The sequence below is a fragment of the Sciurus carolinensis genome, chromosome X (assembly GCF_902686445.1).
Source record: "Sciurus carolinensis chromosome X, mSciCar1.2, whole genome shotgun sequence".
In the NCBI taxonomy this organism is placed as follows: domain Eukaryota; kingdom Metazoa; phylum Chordata; class Mammalia; order Rodentia; family Sciuridae; genus Sciurus; species Sciurus carolinensis.
The window spans coordinates 48,956,354-48,974,639 of NC_062232.1; the positions used below are offsets into that span (position 1 = coordinate 48,956,354).

An 18,286-nucleotide genomic window follows, 5' to 3' on the forward strand; every position below is an offset into this window, starting at 1 on the left:
CATGTTTTCCTTCCTCTGTAAAGATTATATTATTCTGTAGTATCAGCAAGGCATTCAATTTGGAATTTTTTCCATGCTCTCTTATTCACCCCCACTGGCTATCAGTTGTATCCATTTAGGCTTAATTGGTTAGGACTGGGGAACAACAGCTAGTTTGAAAATGAAGCTAGCCTAGAAATAGATCCCACAGGTTACCTTAGTTTAAATAAGAACCATGTTCTAATGCCATGATTTCAAAAAGGTTTTCAATCACCTAATCAGTTAAAAATAATCTTAGCATGTGCCCTAATATACATTTGTCTTTATTTATATTTGTAAATAATAATATCCATTTATAAATATACACTAATATTTTATATTTACAAATATGTGTATGTGTATATGTAAGTTATACATGTGTTATATTATACAAAATATTATGTACATTATAACACACATAAAAGTGGTCAAAGAATGATAAGATTATAAATATACAAAGTTTTATTATAAACCTTCCAGTATCCTAGTGGATTACCTTTTAAACCCTACTTTGTAAACTCATTTTCTAGCCAACAATTAACCAACTTAAGAATTATTCTCTCTTGGTGAATATGGTGTTTCTTTTCTTTCTACTAAAATAGTTTCTGGCTAGAGCAAAATAAAAGAAAGAAATGGGAGGATCAGATAACATACATATATAGGGAAGATCAGTAGAATAAGAGATCCAGAGGGAGAGAAGAGGAATGGGAAAGGGGAGGAAATGCAAATGAATTTTTAAAAATCATGCCATGTGCATATGTAAATATACCACAAGGAATTTAACCTTTGGGTATAAGTAGAAAGAACCAATCAAAAATAAATAAATCAGCCAGGCACAATGGCACTCACCTATAATCCCAGCAGCTTGGGAGGCTGAGGCAGGAGGATCTCCAGATCAAAAGCCAACCTCAGCAACTTAGTGAGGCACTTAGCAACTCAGGCAGTCCCTGTCTATAAATAAAAATAAAAAATGCCTGGGGATGTGGCTAAGTGATTAAGCACCCCTGGGTTCAATCCCCAGTACCAAAAATAAAAAATAAGAGTAAATAAATAAATGAGCAAAAGGAAGATCAGTAGAACAAAGGAAAGAGAATAGGAAGAGGGAAGAGTGGAGGGAGAAGAGGTGGAAAACATGAACTGAAATCAAATTTCATGCATGTACAAATTTGTTGAGATGAACCCAACTACTATGTACAACTATAATGCTCTAATTTTAAAAAAGAAAAGAAATATGGATAAAATAGTTTTGTCCCCCAGCAATAGGGCCAACCTTGTGACCTGATTAATAATCTAATAAAATTAAAATGTTCTTTTAATTTTTCCTGTTTTGTCTGCTCTTTATCACTGCAACAAGAATATGTAAAATAAGCACGATATACTGCTGCAAATTTACTTGTGTGTCATCGGTCTTAATCTAAAATAGTAACCACTTTCTTAGCACAGCAATTGAAAGAGAATTCATAGGTTGATACTTCCTTTTTGATATTTACATGTATAAAAAGATTGTGGAAGATTATATGATAAATGTGTAATATAATGTATTTATTGGAAAGTTTATTAGTTATTTTCCTAAAGCAAATGTAGGGAAATTATTAGAGTGATTAGGTTTAGAGTTTTTTTTTTTTCATACAGGATCCCATGTTGTCCTGAAATAGAATGCTAGCTAATAAAAAGTTGTTCAAAAGCAATTCAAACCTCTTTAAATTTTTAAAATCACATTTACACCTGGATTTACATATGAGGCAAGTTCTCTGATTATTTCAAAAACCATTTTGGTCTTAAATGTATCCATTTTCTAAAATAATAAACCTTATTAGGAAATATGTTCTTCATAGCCATTCACATAAGCTTTTATGGTTGTGCATGCTGGTTAGATTTAAAACAAAAACCCAAATACTGTATGGTTAAACTGAAAGGCTTTGTAAGCAATTCTCAGGCAACTGAAAATTGAGATGATATTTTATGTTTGATGAGCTGGGACTATAGTCATTTGAACATGATTTGAGTTAAAGTTGTTTTCTGTTCTTTTCCAGTGGATTTTGTGCCAGTGAAAATTAAATCCAATGACACATTCTGTAGAGTTAGGAGATTACTCAGTTTTTCTAGCCTGTATTCCGCTGAGTAAATTAAGTTCAAGGTGATTTACAGGGCTAGGGATATACAGTGTTAGAACCCATGCTTAGCCCATAGAGGCCCAGGTCTGAAGCTCAGCATTAAAAAAAAAGATAATTTATAAACTGTTGCTGACCTTCAGAAATTACTTTGTTTCATTCTACAGTCTCTAAATTGTTTGCCTCTCCTTGTCATATGGGTCTGGAAATAATCTAGTTATTAGGACTTGGGACAAATAAATTGGTCATAACAAATAAAAAAATTGGATTATATTCTTGCTAATCCCCATGCATACACTAAGTTTAAAACCCTGGATCAAATATCCCATGAAACTGATCAGAACTTACTTTAAAATTGGTGCAAAATGATGCAATTTGGGGCTGGGACTATAGCTCAGTGGTAGAGCGTTTGCCTAGCACATGTAAGGTTCTGGGGTTCAATCCTTACCACCACATAAAAATAAACAAATAAAATAGAGGCATGCTGTTCATCTATAACTGTAAGAAAATTATTTTTAAATGATGCACTTTTCCTGCACCCAAGAGGTTGAAAGTTGGAAGGGGGGAATTGTCCAGAAAGATCTGAAAACCACTGTCCCCTGCCTGAAATAAGGAAAGATAGGACTAATGATAAAAGAAAAATATATATAAATTGGAGTTCATAAAAATTAACGACTTCTAGCGACTGGGGATATAGATCATAGGTAGAGTCCTTACCTCAAATATGTGAGGCCTGGGTTCAGTCACTAGCCATGGAAGAAAAAAAAGTAAGAACTTTTGCTCTTCAAAAGACACTGTCAAGAGAATGAAAGATAAGTCACAAAAAGGAGGGAAATGATTTAAAGGCACATATCTGATAAGGAATTTCTACTTAGATTATAAAAGTGATCAAAACTCAGAGGAAGTGGCATCCAATAGGTACAGTTTTCTTTTAGGGTTGAAAAAATCCTTTTGTAATTAAAGATAATGTTTTTAAAACTATGAATATTCTATGATATATAGAACTTTTATTTAAATGGGTGATTTGACAATATTGATTCTGCCTATCAAAAAACATTTTTACAATGGCCTTATTGCCAAAAGCAATCAATATATTCAGTGCAATCCCCATCAAAATACCAATGACATTCCTCACAGAGCTAGGAAAAGCAGTCCTAAAACTGAAGGAAGAATAAAAGACCCAGAATAGCCAAAGAAAATCTGAGCATGGCTGGAGGCATCACAATACACAACTTCAAGTTATACTAAAGAACTTTAGTAATAAAACAGCATGGTATTGGCATAAATACTGACTTGAGGACCAGTGGATTAGAATAGAAGACAAAAAGACAAATCCATACAGATATAGTTATCGCATCTTTGACAATGATGCCAGAAAAAAACTTTGGAAAAAAGACAGTCTTTTTAACAAATGGTACTAGAAAAACTGAATATCCACGTGTGGATGAATGAAAATAAATTGCTATCACCCTGCACAAAGTCAACTCAAAGTAAATTAAAGACCTAGGAATTAGATAGAAGAAACTAGGGTCAATACCCCAATTTGTAGGTGCTGGCAGCAACTTCCTTTCTGGGAACCTTTGGAGGAAATTACACCCAATCCATAGCATATGATTAATCGTCACTAATTCTGCTTCTTATTACCCCTCCACAAAGAAGTAGCCTAGTTAGCCAAGTTTCAAGGTACCACTGCTTAATTTAAGGATCATGGTTTCACTGGTGATACATGTAATGAGAGATAATGACCACCTATTTCCTTCATTTTTGTAACACATTTCCTGATATATGAGTAATGGCTCCTCTAGGATACATATCCACATTTGCACTATTATGTGGCTCACTTTATCTGCTGCCTCAAAACATTGCTTCCTATTCTGCTTACACATAAATATAAGAGTAAACTCACAGAAATAACTGCTATTCAGTGATTCATACAAAACCTTATAAGCTAATTAACAGATATTGATCAAGCATCTACTGTATGTGAGGGTTAACAAATGTTACATAGGGATAAATAAGACTCATTCTGTCCTCAAGAAGCTTAGTATAACAGAATGAAAGGTACTAGAACCTTTTTCTTACTGACTTTCTAGAGGTAAATTGTGATTGTTTACTTGGCTGTATACAATGTAGTCTTACACTAAATTACTAAAACAGTAGAATGTGAAGGGGCCCTCTCCAGAGCAGATGAAGTAGACAAGTTCAAGTTCAACCCTTTCATCATGATAGCTATGAGAACTAGAAACTAACAACATGTTTTTCTTTCTGTTATGGCCAGCTCACATACCAGTGCCTAATGGTAACTGATTTTCCCAGATTAATGACGCCAGATGGGGCAGTTATGATTGCCCATCGCCCGCAGGCGGTGGGCAATCACAACGTGTACGCTCTTCTTAATCACAGGAACCAAAAAAAGGCTTTATTCCACAAGTCTCAGACTTATATTGAGAACATCAGCCTATTAGAGAGTAGACTACCAGGGAAGTCAGCCTATCAAGGAACAGTCTCCAGGCAGATACCAGGATCGCCTCATGTACAACAGCCAACCAGAGTTACTTCCTAAAACTTGTATATGAGTGCAGCTATGTCTGGCAAGCTGCCAGGCGCCATCTTAGAGATCAGGCCACGGTGCGACTCTGGGGCCCTCAGAGCCTGCCCCTGACAGGCAGTAATCTAAGATATATATATATTCATATTCTAATGTTTTAGTAATACATATATACATTAATGCATATAGGTATATAGATATATACAATATCAACTCCAAAACAGCACTTATTCTTGATCATGTTTCACATTGATAGTGTCATAGGTACAGTTACATAAAACTACATGAATTTTTTTTAAATTCACTTATATCTAGATGAACTGTAGAATGTATTCACTAGTTCTTTCAGGCTAAATGCTATTGTCAATTTATTCTGTCTTGAGGGAGGGACATTTATTTATTTATGATTTTATTTTTCCAGTTGTAGATAGAGCATGAGAAACAGGAAGTGACTTAGTGAATAAACATAAGTCCATCTATCTATCTATCTATCTATCTATCTATCTACATTTACATGCATGCACAACTCAATATGTACTAAATCAGTGAATGTCAAGACTGCAATGACAAAACTACTTGTCACTGGTGCTTATAATTCAAGATTTTATTCTGAGTTGTTATAGGCTCCAGCAGCCCCTTCATTTCTCATTCTGCAAAGATTTCACAGAACATGCAGATGCATGCCTGATGTAAAATCCTCCCTAGTGGTCTGAGACTGATGTCCACCCTTCTGCTCTATTCCCAGCTGAGGAGCCCCTGTATTCTATGATGACAGAGGCTTGTCCAGGCTGTTGCCATGGAAACCATAACAGTCATAGGGGAGATGAGAGAATGGAGAAGGGGCAGAATGTGCCCGTAAGAGAAATAAAATGTCTGTTCCTCTTCAGTTGCATTATGTGCAGATTCTAAATCCCAGTGTGGCATATAGTAAGGCCTTCAGTACATGCTGGAAAACCAAATGAATGCATCTTCAGAAATCACCCTGAAGGGCTTCTTCCATCATGATAAATAGACTGTTCCAGTATCAATGACTCAAATGTCCTATTCACACAGTAACCAAGTTTTCCCAAAGATGATTAATTACAAATATTCTCTCTCATTATCCTTCTAAACCATCAGAATGTACCATAAAATTCAAGTTTTTCAACATACAGATTACATTTCCTGAACTGCATATGCCATCAAGTGGTAACAGAATATCAATTATTAGATCTTAGAAACTGATTTAGAGTTTGGAAAATATAGTCACTATATAGTACTAAAAGTAGAATTCAAGGAATGGAGAAATTCCCAAAGCTAGGGAGTAGGAGGAATGATAAGAATGTTCATAACCTTTGGTAGGCCACACTTTGCTCTGGGACCATGGTTTAATGCTCTGAGTACCAGATGGTAAGCATGGTTTGGAACACTTAAAATTATAAAACATCAATTGGTGGTTTTGTAGAAATGAATTTAGTACCATATTTTGCCAAATTATTGCCACAGATTCTATGCCAAAATTTCTGCAAAAAAAAGTGAGTTATGACAATTACATGAAAGTTTTTAAAAGTTTTTGATGATATTACTTAAAAATCATTTATCACTAACTGTTTGGTGCAAGATCAGAATGCACAGACTACTCATGAATATACATTAATGTGGTGGTGATGATTATGTGGTAAACTATAGTATTTTAATTTTTTAAAAACAATATTTTATTCATTTATCTTGAAGAGGTGGAAAACCATGTGTAAAAGGTTCAAGGCTATTTTTATTCAAGTGTTTGTGTGTGTGTTAATATCAACTGTGTAAACTGTACATGTGAATTTTTAGTTAATTGAGCCATGAGTGAACCTATGGATAGAAAATTTTTCTTAGGGTAGAAATCTGATACTTTTCAAGTGGTTAAAAATTGAAAGTTTATTCTAAATCTTATCTTTTAAGATTTATGATCTTATTTTGTTTTGCATGAAAAGTTAATAAGAGGAAATGGTCATAAATAATTTGCAAATTCAACATAGGGTCTACATAAAAACATTCCGCTACTTAATGAATTCTACATAAAGTAGTTCTTATAAATTAGCTTTTTCTTTTTAAATTTGCTTTATTGATGATCTATACAAATATAATTTATAATTATAAATATAATTTTTCTATTATTATTTCGAATGTCTTATCCACAGTTACAAGATAAGTTTCCTTAAATCTGGGATATTCTTCATATCATTGTGTATTCAAGATTGAAAGAGTGCTACAACTCTTGCCTTCTGCTCATGTGACTCTATTGGAATCTCATTTTCTCAAGGATATGGGCTCTTTTTGATATCTGTGCCTCAGCAAGAGTGGATACAAGCCATGTTGGAGTGGATAAACCACACAAGTAAGAGCTATAGATGTGGATTATAGGACTCCAAAGAAGAATTGAGCTTGCTGAGGATCTATGCCATAATTTGGAAATGTCTGAGATTTTAAGAGGTGAGTCCTTTGGTGGTTGGTGGTCGTGTCTTTGTGTGTTTGTGTTGGAAAGGGTGGACTAAAGTGAGAAGATGATCTGTACAATATGAAAACCTTTCAAGAAATGTAAGCTTTTGGAATTCCAGAAAGGTTGAGCTATAAAATAGTAGTAAAAATCTGAAGAAACAGCTAAGACTATCTTATTAGGTTAAAAACATGTGGGCTTTTGAAATCATCATGAAATCATCAGAGGAGGGGGGTGCTTGCAAAAAAACTATCATTATTGAGTTTATTGATCAAATACCAAAAAAATTATGTGTTATTTCATTTAATACAGTAATCTTGTGATGTAGGAATTATCACCATTTTATACATTGAAAACAATCTTGAATGTCTTTATGACATTTGCCAATAAAGGGATGGATCTGGAGACTATCATGCTTAGTGAAAGAATCCAGTCCAAAAATGTCAAAGGTTGAATGTTTTCTCTGATATGTGGAACCTAACCCACAATAAGGGGATGAGGGGAAGAACAGAAGTTTAGTAGACAATGGGGAATGGAGGGAAGGGGGTGGGGATAGGAAAAGGAAAGACAGTGGAATGAACCTGACATAATTTTCCTATATCCTTGTATGAATACACTACAGTGAATCCCACCATCATGTACGTCCACAAGAATGTGGTCCTAACTAGAATAAGATATATTCCATGCTTGTATTATTATATCAAAATGGATTCTACTGTCATGTATAACTAAAAAGGACCAATAAATAATATCCACTAAATGCAAAAAAAGAAAGCAATCTTAAACATGTTATTTGAATTTCATAAACCATGTAACTATTAAGTTGATTGTGCTTTAGATCCAAGTCTATCTGGCTTCTTACACTGTGCTTGAAAATAATAACTGAGAGAAAATTATGACCATATATTTTATAACTTTTTTGAAGAATTATGCTTTTAATTCTTTTTAGTTTTTCAGAGAAAGTTTTTTCCCCATGGTATGTTCAGAAAATGTATCAGCAGCCCCAGTATCTACAACTTGAAAAAACCAGTACTAGTAAATAAAAACCTCCTCAAATAAAAAAAGTATCTGTCCAGCTGGAGGTGTACTTCAGTGGTACAGCACTTTTCTAGCACTTTTCCAGGGTTATACATAAGACCCTGGGTTCAATTTCTAGCATGGCAAAAATCAATTAATAAAAGGGCCATGTATGGTGGTACATGTCTGTAATGCCAACTACTTGGGCAGTTGAGGCAGGATGATCAAGAGTTGGAGGCCAGCAGTCGACTCAAAATACATACATACATACATATATACATCTATGGTTCTAACTTTTTTTTCCTTTTTTCTTCCTCATTTTTCTATATATTACATAAATGGAAATGAAAATTTTCCAGAGAAGGAATTTTGTAACTTTAATTTGTAAGTATAGAAATGAGCCTTCAATTTTAAGATGTTTACTTAGCTAAAAGCAGCAATGAAAAATTTATTCTTACTGACTCTTGACTAATGTTACATGCTTTCTGATACTTGATCAGTCTAAGGAATCAAAGTCGCTTTTGTTTTGTTTTGTTTTAAATTTAGACATGTTTAGGTAATTTTGTTACTCAACTGGGACCTTCTGGGAAACTGAGGCAGTGTGATGACCTCCCTTCAAATCCCAAATCTTATGATCAAGTCAGAAAGCTTTCAGTCATGACACTCAGAGTAATAGGCAATTAGTTTATTTGAAGAAATGGGAAAGAGGAAAAGGGGACACTCTCAAGGAAGAGAGTCCTCTCAGAGAGGAGAGGAACAGTGTTCATTTTCTGCTCTCCAGTTTTATTGGGAATCCCAGAAAAGTTTCCAGAGAATCCCACCCAGGTCTACTTCTTGACTTTTTTATAACTTAATTTTATTTATTTATTTATTTATTCATTTTTATGTGGTGCTGAGGATTGAATTGAGTGCCTCACACATATTAGGCAAATACTCTACCACTGAGCTGCAACCCTAGCCCAATCTCTTGACTTTTGACTGACAGCAGGTTGACATCAGACTTTCAAGTTCCCACTGCCATGACAACTCTAGGTTATTTTGGCTTATGCTGACTGGTTCTAATTGGATTCTTATCCATAAATTCTTGCAGACTTTATGGTTAGTAGAAATTATTGTTATCTCCCTGAGTTTTAGGATCTGATCTGTGAAAAGAGTCACAAAACTCTCCCCCCTCAGGGTAACTTGGGTTCCTCTTATCAACATTATTTCAAGTCTGCATTTCTCCTGCAGATAACAGGCAGTTTGCTGAGGAATGGGACATATCCTGTGCATTTAAGCCAGGCAGGACTTCAGGTAAAGTGCTTCTTGGAAAAGAAACCATGTGAGAATCAGCACAGTGGGCCCATTTTATAGAATTATTCACTTAAGCTCATGTTACCACCACTTGCATCTGTCTGTCCCCTATTAGTTTCAAGAAAGATTAAGATACAAGTCTATTTTGGGGACTAGTGCTGGGGCTGAGTGGCAGAATGCTTGCCTAGCACATGTGAGGCCCTGGGTTCAATCCTTAGCATTGCATACAAAAATAAGCGAATAAAATAGAGGCATGCTTTCCATCTACAACCAAAAAAATTTTTTTAAAGATATGTCTATTTTTGTCAAGTTGCAACCCTAAGATTTAGAACTTCTTCCTCATGACATTTATTAACTCCTTTTGTGGTTCCAGGGATTGAACCCAGGGGTGCTCAACCACTGGTTCACATCCCCAGCCCATTTAATTTTTTTACTTTGAGACAGGATCTCACTAGTTTGCTTAGGGCCTTGCCAAGTTGCTGAGGCTAGCTTTGAACTGGTGATCCTCCTGATTTAGCCTCCTGAGCTGCTGGGATTACAGGTATGCACCACTGTGCCCAGCACATTTATTAACTTCTAATCACATATTTAGTAATATTTTTTTCAGAATTCATTAAGTATACCAAAGCTGTAGGCAATTGACAAGAGCCCTTAATATGAAGTCAGAGAATCTTAGCTGAAATTTCAGTTCTGCCTCTTACTTAGTGAATGTGCATTTGTACAATTATTTTACTTTCTCTGAGTCTCAGTTTTCTCACACATGATGTGAGAATCATCCTTATCTTCTATTAGTTGTGAGAATAACCTGACAATAAATATGAAAGTCCTTTGTAGACAAATTCCCATAGTTATGTGAAGAGACTGGAAGTAAAGTAGACATAAAGAGACTGTGCTAGTCTTGTGCTAGTTTGGTAACTTATTTTCTCTTTGTTTCTCCCAGCAAGACCAAGGCCTGCATATCCCTAAGAAAGAGTAATGCCCTCCCACCTTGGGCCACATTTCCTGACTCTCCTATCTTTTGCCTCAGGAGCAATGCAGTAGTTGACAACACACTGGCAGAAAGGTAAAAGTATATGGAAGACTTGCCTTCTAGGTCATTCTCTTCAAGTAAAGTGATCCCTCCTCAAAGATAAGCCTACTTAACAATTCATATCAATATCTTGGTTCAGGACAGTGAAGGAAAAGTTAAGTTGGAACAGCAGTTTCATAAAAAGCACAACAGAACCATGGAGTTAAGGCATTATGGTAGAGTAGGAAAGGCACTGAACTGGAAGAAAGGGAACCAGAGTTTATAATTCTGGTTTCACTACAGAATAATTTTATAACCAAAGGAAGGGACTTTTCCTTCTTGGCCTCAAGGTTTCCCACTGTACAGTGGTATAGAATAGACTATCTCCAAGGTCTATTCAAAGACTGATATTATCTGATTCTATTTCAATTAAAATAAAAAGATTTTGACTTTGTAGGTTTTAGGAAGCTGTTTTATATCTCAAAAGATAAAAGGAAAAAATCACATAAATTATTTCTGTATTGTATTCTGCATTTACTTACATTAGTAGCTTTATTGGAGAAAAATTAGCATAATCCTTTGCATTTTCTTTTTTTAATGTTCATTGTAAAATTTATTGTTTAAAATAACCAAGAACATACAAATATACAGGAATAATATTCAGACTTAAAAAACAAATCCTACCATTTGAGATATCATAGATGAACCTGGGGGCATTATACTAAGTGAAATTTTCCAGGAAAAAAGTAAACAATGAAAGTTATCACTTATATGTGAAATAGAACCAGAATCTCATAGAAAAAGAGTAGAGAATGGTGGTTGCCAGGGGCTAGATGTGAGAAGGAGGAGGTGAATAGGGAGATGTTGGTCAGAGGATGCTCTCAGCTCTAAAAGGGATAAGTTGTGGGTTTCTAATGTACAACATGGTGACTATAATTAATAGTACTTTGAAAAATTTTATGTATTTATTCTTTTTAGTTATACATGACATCAGAATGTATTTTGACATATCATACATACATGACATATGTAGCATACATACAACCCAGTTCTGTGGTTGTACATGATGTGGAGTTACACTGGTATTGTATTCATATATGAATATAGGAAAGTTATATTCGATTCATTCTACCGTCTTTCCCATTCCCATCCCCCCTTGATCCTTTGAATTTTCACAATGCATTTTTTATTTTGTTTTGTTTTGAGATGGGATCTTCCTGTGTTGCCTTGGTTGCCCTTGAACTCACAATTCTCCCACCTCAGCCTCCCAAGTCGCTGGGATTATAGGCTGCATCACTGTGCCTGGCTCAGAGTGTTTCAAAGATCTAGCAGTTCATATGAGTCCTACAATAATTAACATTTCATTGTTTATCCTCACATGATGAACTAAGAACTGAGGCTGAAGTTCAAAAGGTTTGCACTGAATCACAGCTAGTACATAATGAAGCCAGAAAACCAATTCCATTCTATCTCTAAGTTCAGTGATTTTCCATGACACCAAGCTACCTAGATGATTTTACACAAGCTTAGAATACATGGAATTTATCTGGAAAATGAATTAAAAGTGAACAGTCACTATATTTTATGTATGATATAAATGAAGAATAAGGACAATGTTTATATCTCTTTTAAAACTTCTTCACATTTGAAACTGGAACTGTGAATCACATAAAAGGAAGTGTACAAACAAAAGAAAAATGTATATCTCAGAACACTAGGGATTTTAAAAAATTGAAGAAATAGTATTTGTAAAGCATTTAAAGATCATTTGAAGAAAGTGGCTACTTAAATATAATATTTAGAAGTATAACCTTCAAGCATGTAACAGAAAGGGAAATAATAAAGAATGGGATATAAGAAGATGTCTTGATCATTTCACACATTTGCTATGTTAGTAACGACTTAGGCAACTGCTACACATCCTATTTTTCTGTCCTTATGCTTCTTCCTTTACCCCCAAAACAAAAATAAGTGCAGTCTTCAAGAAGTTTAATGTACACTATCTCTGTATAGACAGACATTAGTGTAGTGTCTGCTTTTGCTGGTGTAACAGCAACAGAAATCACCTGGATACTTTGTTCCTAGACTTGTTATTAATTATCACTTTAGAAAATGTATAGTTTCTGTGGTGGCTTGCATTAAAATCAAAGAAACACCATGTCCCTGTTTGACAAATAAATGGTTTGTGATTGTAGAATTCATTCACTTCCTTATTATCATGTTGAAGTTATATTCAGATCCAACAGTTTTTGTTTTGCTTTGTTTTTTGGAGACTTAGGTGTATTAGATTCAAAGACACTGAACAATGAGCCTGTATGATGAATCTACATAGGTATGATAAACCTACATGGAAAAAGCCTATTCTTCAAAAAAAAACATGCATCCCAAGTCATTCCAGTTCATGGAAAAGTAGGCATCAAATACTATGGATCCAACTCTGTGAGGGAGGCAATGGAACTTTAAGATATTGTCGCTGCCCTTACAGAGCTTGCTGCTTAATTGGGGACACAGAAAGATACCTTATATCCATTATTTATTCAATAAGCAAAACTAGTTTGTGAGGTAGAGAGTGTTATTCTCATTTTACCAATGGGGGAACTGGGGTTCTGAGAATTTAAGTAACTTATCCAACAATCACACAGCCAATAGGTAGCATGATTGAGATTCAAACCCACTGATCATAAAATGTATGCTTTTCTTTGCATTTTTCTTGGCGGTACCAGGATTTGAACTCAGGGGTACTCAACCACTGAGCCTCATCCCAAGCTCTATTTTGTATTTTATTTAGAGACAGGGTCTCACTGAGTTGCTTAGCACCTCGATTTTTGCTGAGACTGACTTTGAACTTGTCATGCATCTCAGCCTTCCAAGCCTCTTGAATTACAGGCATGTGCCACTGTGCCCAGCTTTTTCTTTGTATTTTGATGCATTACAATATGCAGGAAAAGACTGACAAAGAAAATACAAACTAGGAATACAAACTTGCATTCTCCTAGGGCCTCATGCACACTGGGCATGCACTCTGTCACTGAACTGCATCCCCAGGACAATATAGTTTCTTAGTACTAAAATATATACAAGTAACTTTAAGTGCAATAGGAATTCAGAGAAAGTTGATCCTACTTCATGTGTATCTTAATCAGTTCATGTTTTCCTCATTAAGACATTGGAAATCATAGTTTCTAAGTTGATCCTTGTGGATTATCTAAATAAAGAAAAAGGAATGGGAAGAAGAATAAACACTCTGAGTTTGTTTTTTTATCTATAAAATAGGGATGATGCCATTCACCCACAGTACCATTTCTAGAATTGAATGACATAGCATATATAAAAGCATTTTGTAAATTACAAAGCATTCATTGATGTAAACCATTACTGTTACTAGACAAAGTATGAAAATAAGAACATATATGGTATGTATACATAAGAGTTGACATTGAGGAAGTGGTTAAGCATGGGCAACTCAACTACCACCATATCAGAGAATTATAAAACCTCAGGGTAACAGGGTACCTTGAAGGTTATCTAATCTAACCCCCACCCGGAGTTTGTCAAAAGGGGCTGATATATTTTAAGGGAATCATTCTATATCTTGTTATGGTTGTTTTCTTCCCAGATTCTCTTAATTTTATACAATAATGGTAAAGATTTTTTCATCAATCTGACAAAGTGACTTGGATCTACATTTTCTTTTATTTTTAAATATTTTAATATCAATTGAAGTAAAACTATTATGTTTATTTTAGTATAAAATCTTCCTTATTATTTCAGTTAGCATCTTTCACAAATATGAGAAGTGGAAGATAATAAAACAGTCTGCTTAGTTCTCCTTTTTTCTGAATTGTGCTCCTAAAAGTAGAGTTCAGGGTCTTTGCATTCATAAATAAAACCCTGCTAACAAATAGCACATAAAAGGGAAAGACGAACTCATAGCTTCATCTTTCATCTCACTTAATCTGGATGTGAATCTCTGTGTAGGTGTTAATTTATCTCAAGGAAGATGTGCCACTTATCTATATCAGGTTGGACTTGATTGTAGGTAATCATTTCAAGGCAATTCTCAGTACAGAAATTAATTCCAAAGGTAATATTAGTCATTTTTCTGCAGCTCAAAACATTTTTTAGGAAACAACGACATTACAAATGGTAGTAAACATTAAAGGTCAAAGGTCTGTAAATGGGTAAAACATGGGTGACATCTATTTTCTTCTTTATATGCTTTTCTGGTTTCCAATTTTTCTACAGCAAGCATCTATTTTTTACATATATAATTTTTCTTTTCTTAATTTGTTTTTTTAGGTAAACATGACAGTAGAGTATATTTTGACATATTATACATACTTTGAGTGTAACGTCCCATTCTACAGTGGTACATGATGTGGAATTACACTGGTAGTGTGTTCATATATGAACATAGGAAAATTATGTCCAATTAATTCTACTGTCTTTCTTATTCCTATCCCCACCACTTCCATTCATTCCCCTTGGTCTAATCCAATGAATTTATGTTCTTCTCTCCATTACCTTATAGTGTGCTTTCATCTGCATATCAGAGAGAATAATTTTTCAAATTATTTATTGAGGTGAAACTCAAAAAAACATAAAAGTAACCATTTCAAATTGGACAATTCAGTGGTATTTAGTACATTCACAGTATTATTCAACCACTTATATCTAGTTCATAACATTCCATCACTCCAAAATAAAACGTTTTACCCATTGAGAGGTTCATCCAATTCCTTATTGCCCTTAAATCCTAGCAATCACCAATATGTAATCTGTCTCTGTGCTTTTATCTACTCTGAATATTTCATGTATGTAGAATCATATAATATGTGATGTTTTGTGAATCACTTCAACATCACAATGTATTTAAGATTCTTTCAATTTCTAGCATGTATAGGTACTTCTTTCCTTTTAAATCTAAATAATATCCATTTGTGTATCCATTCATTCTTTGATTAACATTTTGATTGCTTCCACTCTGGGGCTATTGAGAATAATGCTGCAGTGAACATGTGTGCACATGTACTTGTTTAAGTAAACATTTTCAGTTCTTTAGGCTTATATATCTAAGACTAGAATTGTGAGGCTATATGGTAATTCTATTTTTAATTTTTTGAGAAACTAGCAAAATGTTTTCCATACTCACTGACCCATTTTTACCTTCCCACCAGCAATTTATGAGGATTCTAATTTCTCTACATCCTCACCAACACTTCTTATTTTCTGTGGCTACATCCTCATCAACACTTCTTATTTTCAGTGACTTCTTCCTAATGAGTGTGAAGTAATGATATTGTGCTTTTGATTTGCATTTCCCCAATAACTGATTATATTAAATACTGTTCATGTGCATATTGGTCTTTGTTTACCTTTTAGAAAAATACCTATTGTTTATTTCTGAAAGTCAGGTTGTTGGTTGTTAACTTGAAAAAGTTCTTTATATATGTCCATTGATACACAAAAGGTTTTAATTTTCATGAAGTTCAATTCATCTATTTTGTTGTTGTTACTTTTATTTTGAGACAGGGTCTTAAAATGTTGCCCAGGCTTCCCTCAAACTTGCAATACTCCTGCTGACTTGACCTACCAAGCAACTAGGATTACAGGAGTGCACCATTGTACCCAGGTTCTTTTTGCTACCTGTGCTTTTAGCATTATATCTAAGAACATATTGTCAAATCCAAGGTCATAAAGACTTATGAAGACTTGTTTTCTCCTTAATTTTATAATTTTCACCCTTATACCTAGGTCATTGAATCATCTTAAGTTAATTTTTATATATAAAAATTTATTCTTTTGCATCTTAATATCCAGTTGTCCTAAAACATTCATTTAACAACATTCATTGAAACAACTATTTTTTGCCCATTCAATAGTCATGGCACCCTTGTCCAAAATCAACTGGCCACAGATATATGGGTTTATTACTGGATTTTCAATTTTGTTCACTTAGTATATGTAACTTTATATCAATATCATAATGTTTTTATTACTTTAGCTGTATAATAAATTTTGAAATCAAGAAGTGTGAGTTCCTCAATTTTGTCCTTCTTTAATTAGTATTGTTTCAGCTATTCAGGGTCTCTTGTGGGTCCATATGAATTGAGGATTGTTTTTTTTTTGTATTTGCAAAACAGGCCATTGGAAATGAAATAGGTACTCCATTGAATCTGCAGATCACTTTGGATAGGTATTACCATCTTAATGATATTAACTCTTCCATCCTATGAATAAAATGTCATTCCATTTATTTAAGTCTTACTTTAATTACTTTCCATAGTGTCTTATAGTGTTCAGTGCACAAGTCTTTTTACCTCCCTGTTTAAATTTATCCCTAGACATTTTATTTATTTGATCTATTCCTAGACATTTTATTTATTTTGATGCTATTGATATACTTTTTTTATAATTTATTTTTTGATTATTCACTCCTGATGTGTAATCTTCTTATTTATGATACTCATTTTGGCTTGCTACTACTTTGTCAAGGATTTTTCCATGTATATAGATACAGATATGTACTTTTCTTTTTTATTTTTTCTAATTAGTTATACATGAGAGTAAAATGCATTTTGACACTTCGTACATAAATGGAGTATGACTTCTCATTCTTCTGGCTGTACATGATGCAGAATCACACCAGTCATATAATCATATATGCATATAAGGTAATAATATTCAATTCATTCTCCTATGCTTCTTAATCCCATGCCCCCTTCCCTCCCTTCACGCCCCTCTGTCTAATCCAAAGTATCTCTATTCTTCCTTAGCCCCCCTCCCTTATTGTGAATTAGCATCTGCCTATTAGAAAAAACATTCAGTCTTTGGTTTTCTGGGTTTTTTAGGATGGACTTATTTTGCTTAGCATGATATTCTCCAGCTCCATCCATTTACCAGAAAATGCCATAATTTCATTCTTCTTTAAGACTGAGTAATATTCCATTGTGTTTATGTACCATATTTTCTTTATCCATTCATCCATTGAAGGGAACCTAGGTTGGCTCCATAGATTAGCTATTGTGAGTTGAGCTGCATGGAAAAAGAAACAAGAAAGTGAAGACAAAGCCTACAGAATGGGAGGAAATCTTTGCTAGATACATTTCCAACAGAGGATTAATATCCAGAATATATAAAGCAATAAAAAAACTTACCACGAAAAAATACAATAAATGGGCAAATGAACCAAACAGACATTTCTCAAAAAGAAGTACATGAAATACATCAAAAAATTTTTCAACATCTTTTTTTGGGGGGAGGGGGAGGACCAGGGATTGAACTCAGGGGCACTCAACCACTGAGCCACATCCCCAGCCCTATTTTATATGTTATTTAGAGACAGGATCTCACTGAGTTGTGTAGTACCTTGCCATTGCTGAGGTTGGCCTGGAACTCATGATCCTCCTGCCTTAGCCTTCTAGCCCCTGGGATTAAAGGCATGTACCACCATACCGGGCAATATTCAACATCTTTAGCAATCAGGGAAGCACACAACAAAACTACACAGATTTCATCTCACTCCTGTTAGAATAGCAATCATCAAAAATAAAAATAATAATCAATGCTGGCAAGGTTGTGGGGGGAATAGGCACACTTATACATTGTTGGTAACATTGTAGATAGTACAACCACAATAGAAATCAGTATGTAGACTCCTGGAAAGAATAGGAATTGAACCAACAGATGACACAGCTATGCCATTCCTCAGCATTAGTTCAAAAGAATTAATGTAAACATACTATTGCAATACATGCATATCCACATTTTTGATAAAACAATTCACAATAGCGAAATTATGAAACAAGCCTAGTTGTTGATCAACAGATGAA

At 34.3% G+C, this 18,286-nt stretch overlaps 1 protein-coding gene across 5 annotated transcripts in view; it reads left to right on the forward strand.

The window, feature by feature from the left end:
- Positions 1 to 18,286, forward strand: part of Zc3h12b (zinc finger CCCH-type containing 12B) — a 353,709-nt gene that overhangs the window by 275,680 nt on the left and 59,743 nt on the right. For 2 of the 5 annotated variants that reach the window (XM_047535486.1, XM_047535490.1), the window contains 3 exons: positions 6,962 to 7,131; positions 9,383 to 9,445; positions 10,386 to 10,508. The gene's annotated coding sequence lies outside the window, so the exon portion shown is untranslated. The remainder of the gene's footprint in view (positions 1 to 6,961; positions 7,132 to 9,382; positions 9,446 to 10,385; positions 10,509 to 18,286) is intronic. The other 3 variants (XM_047535488.1, XM_047535487.1, XM_047535489.1) reach the window with 3 other exon arrangements.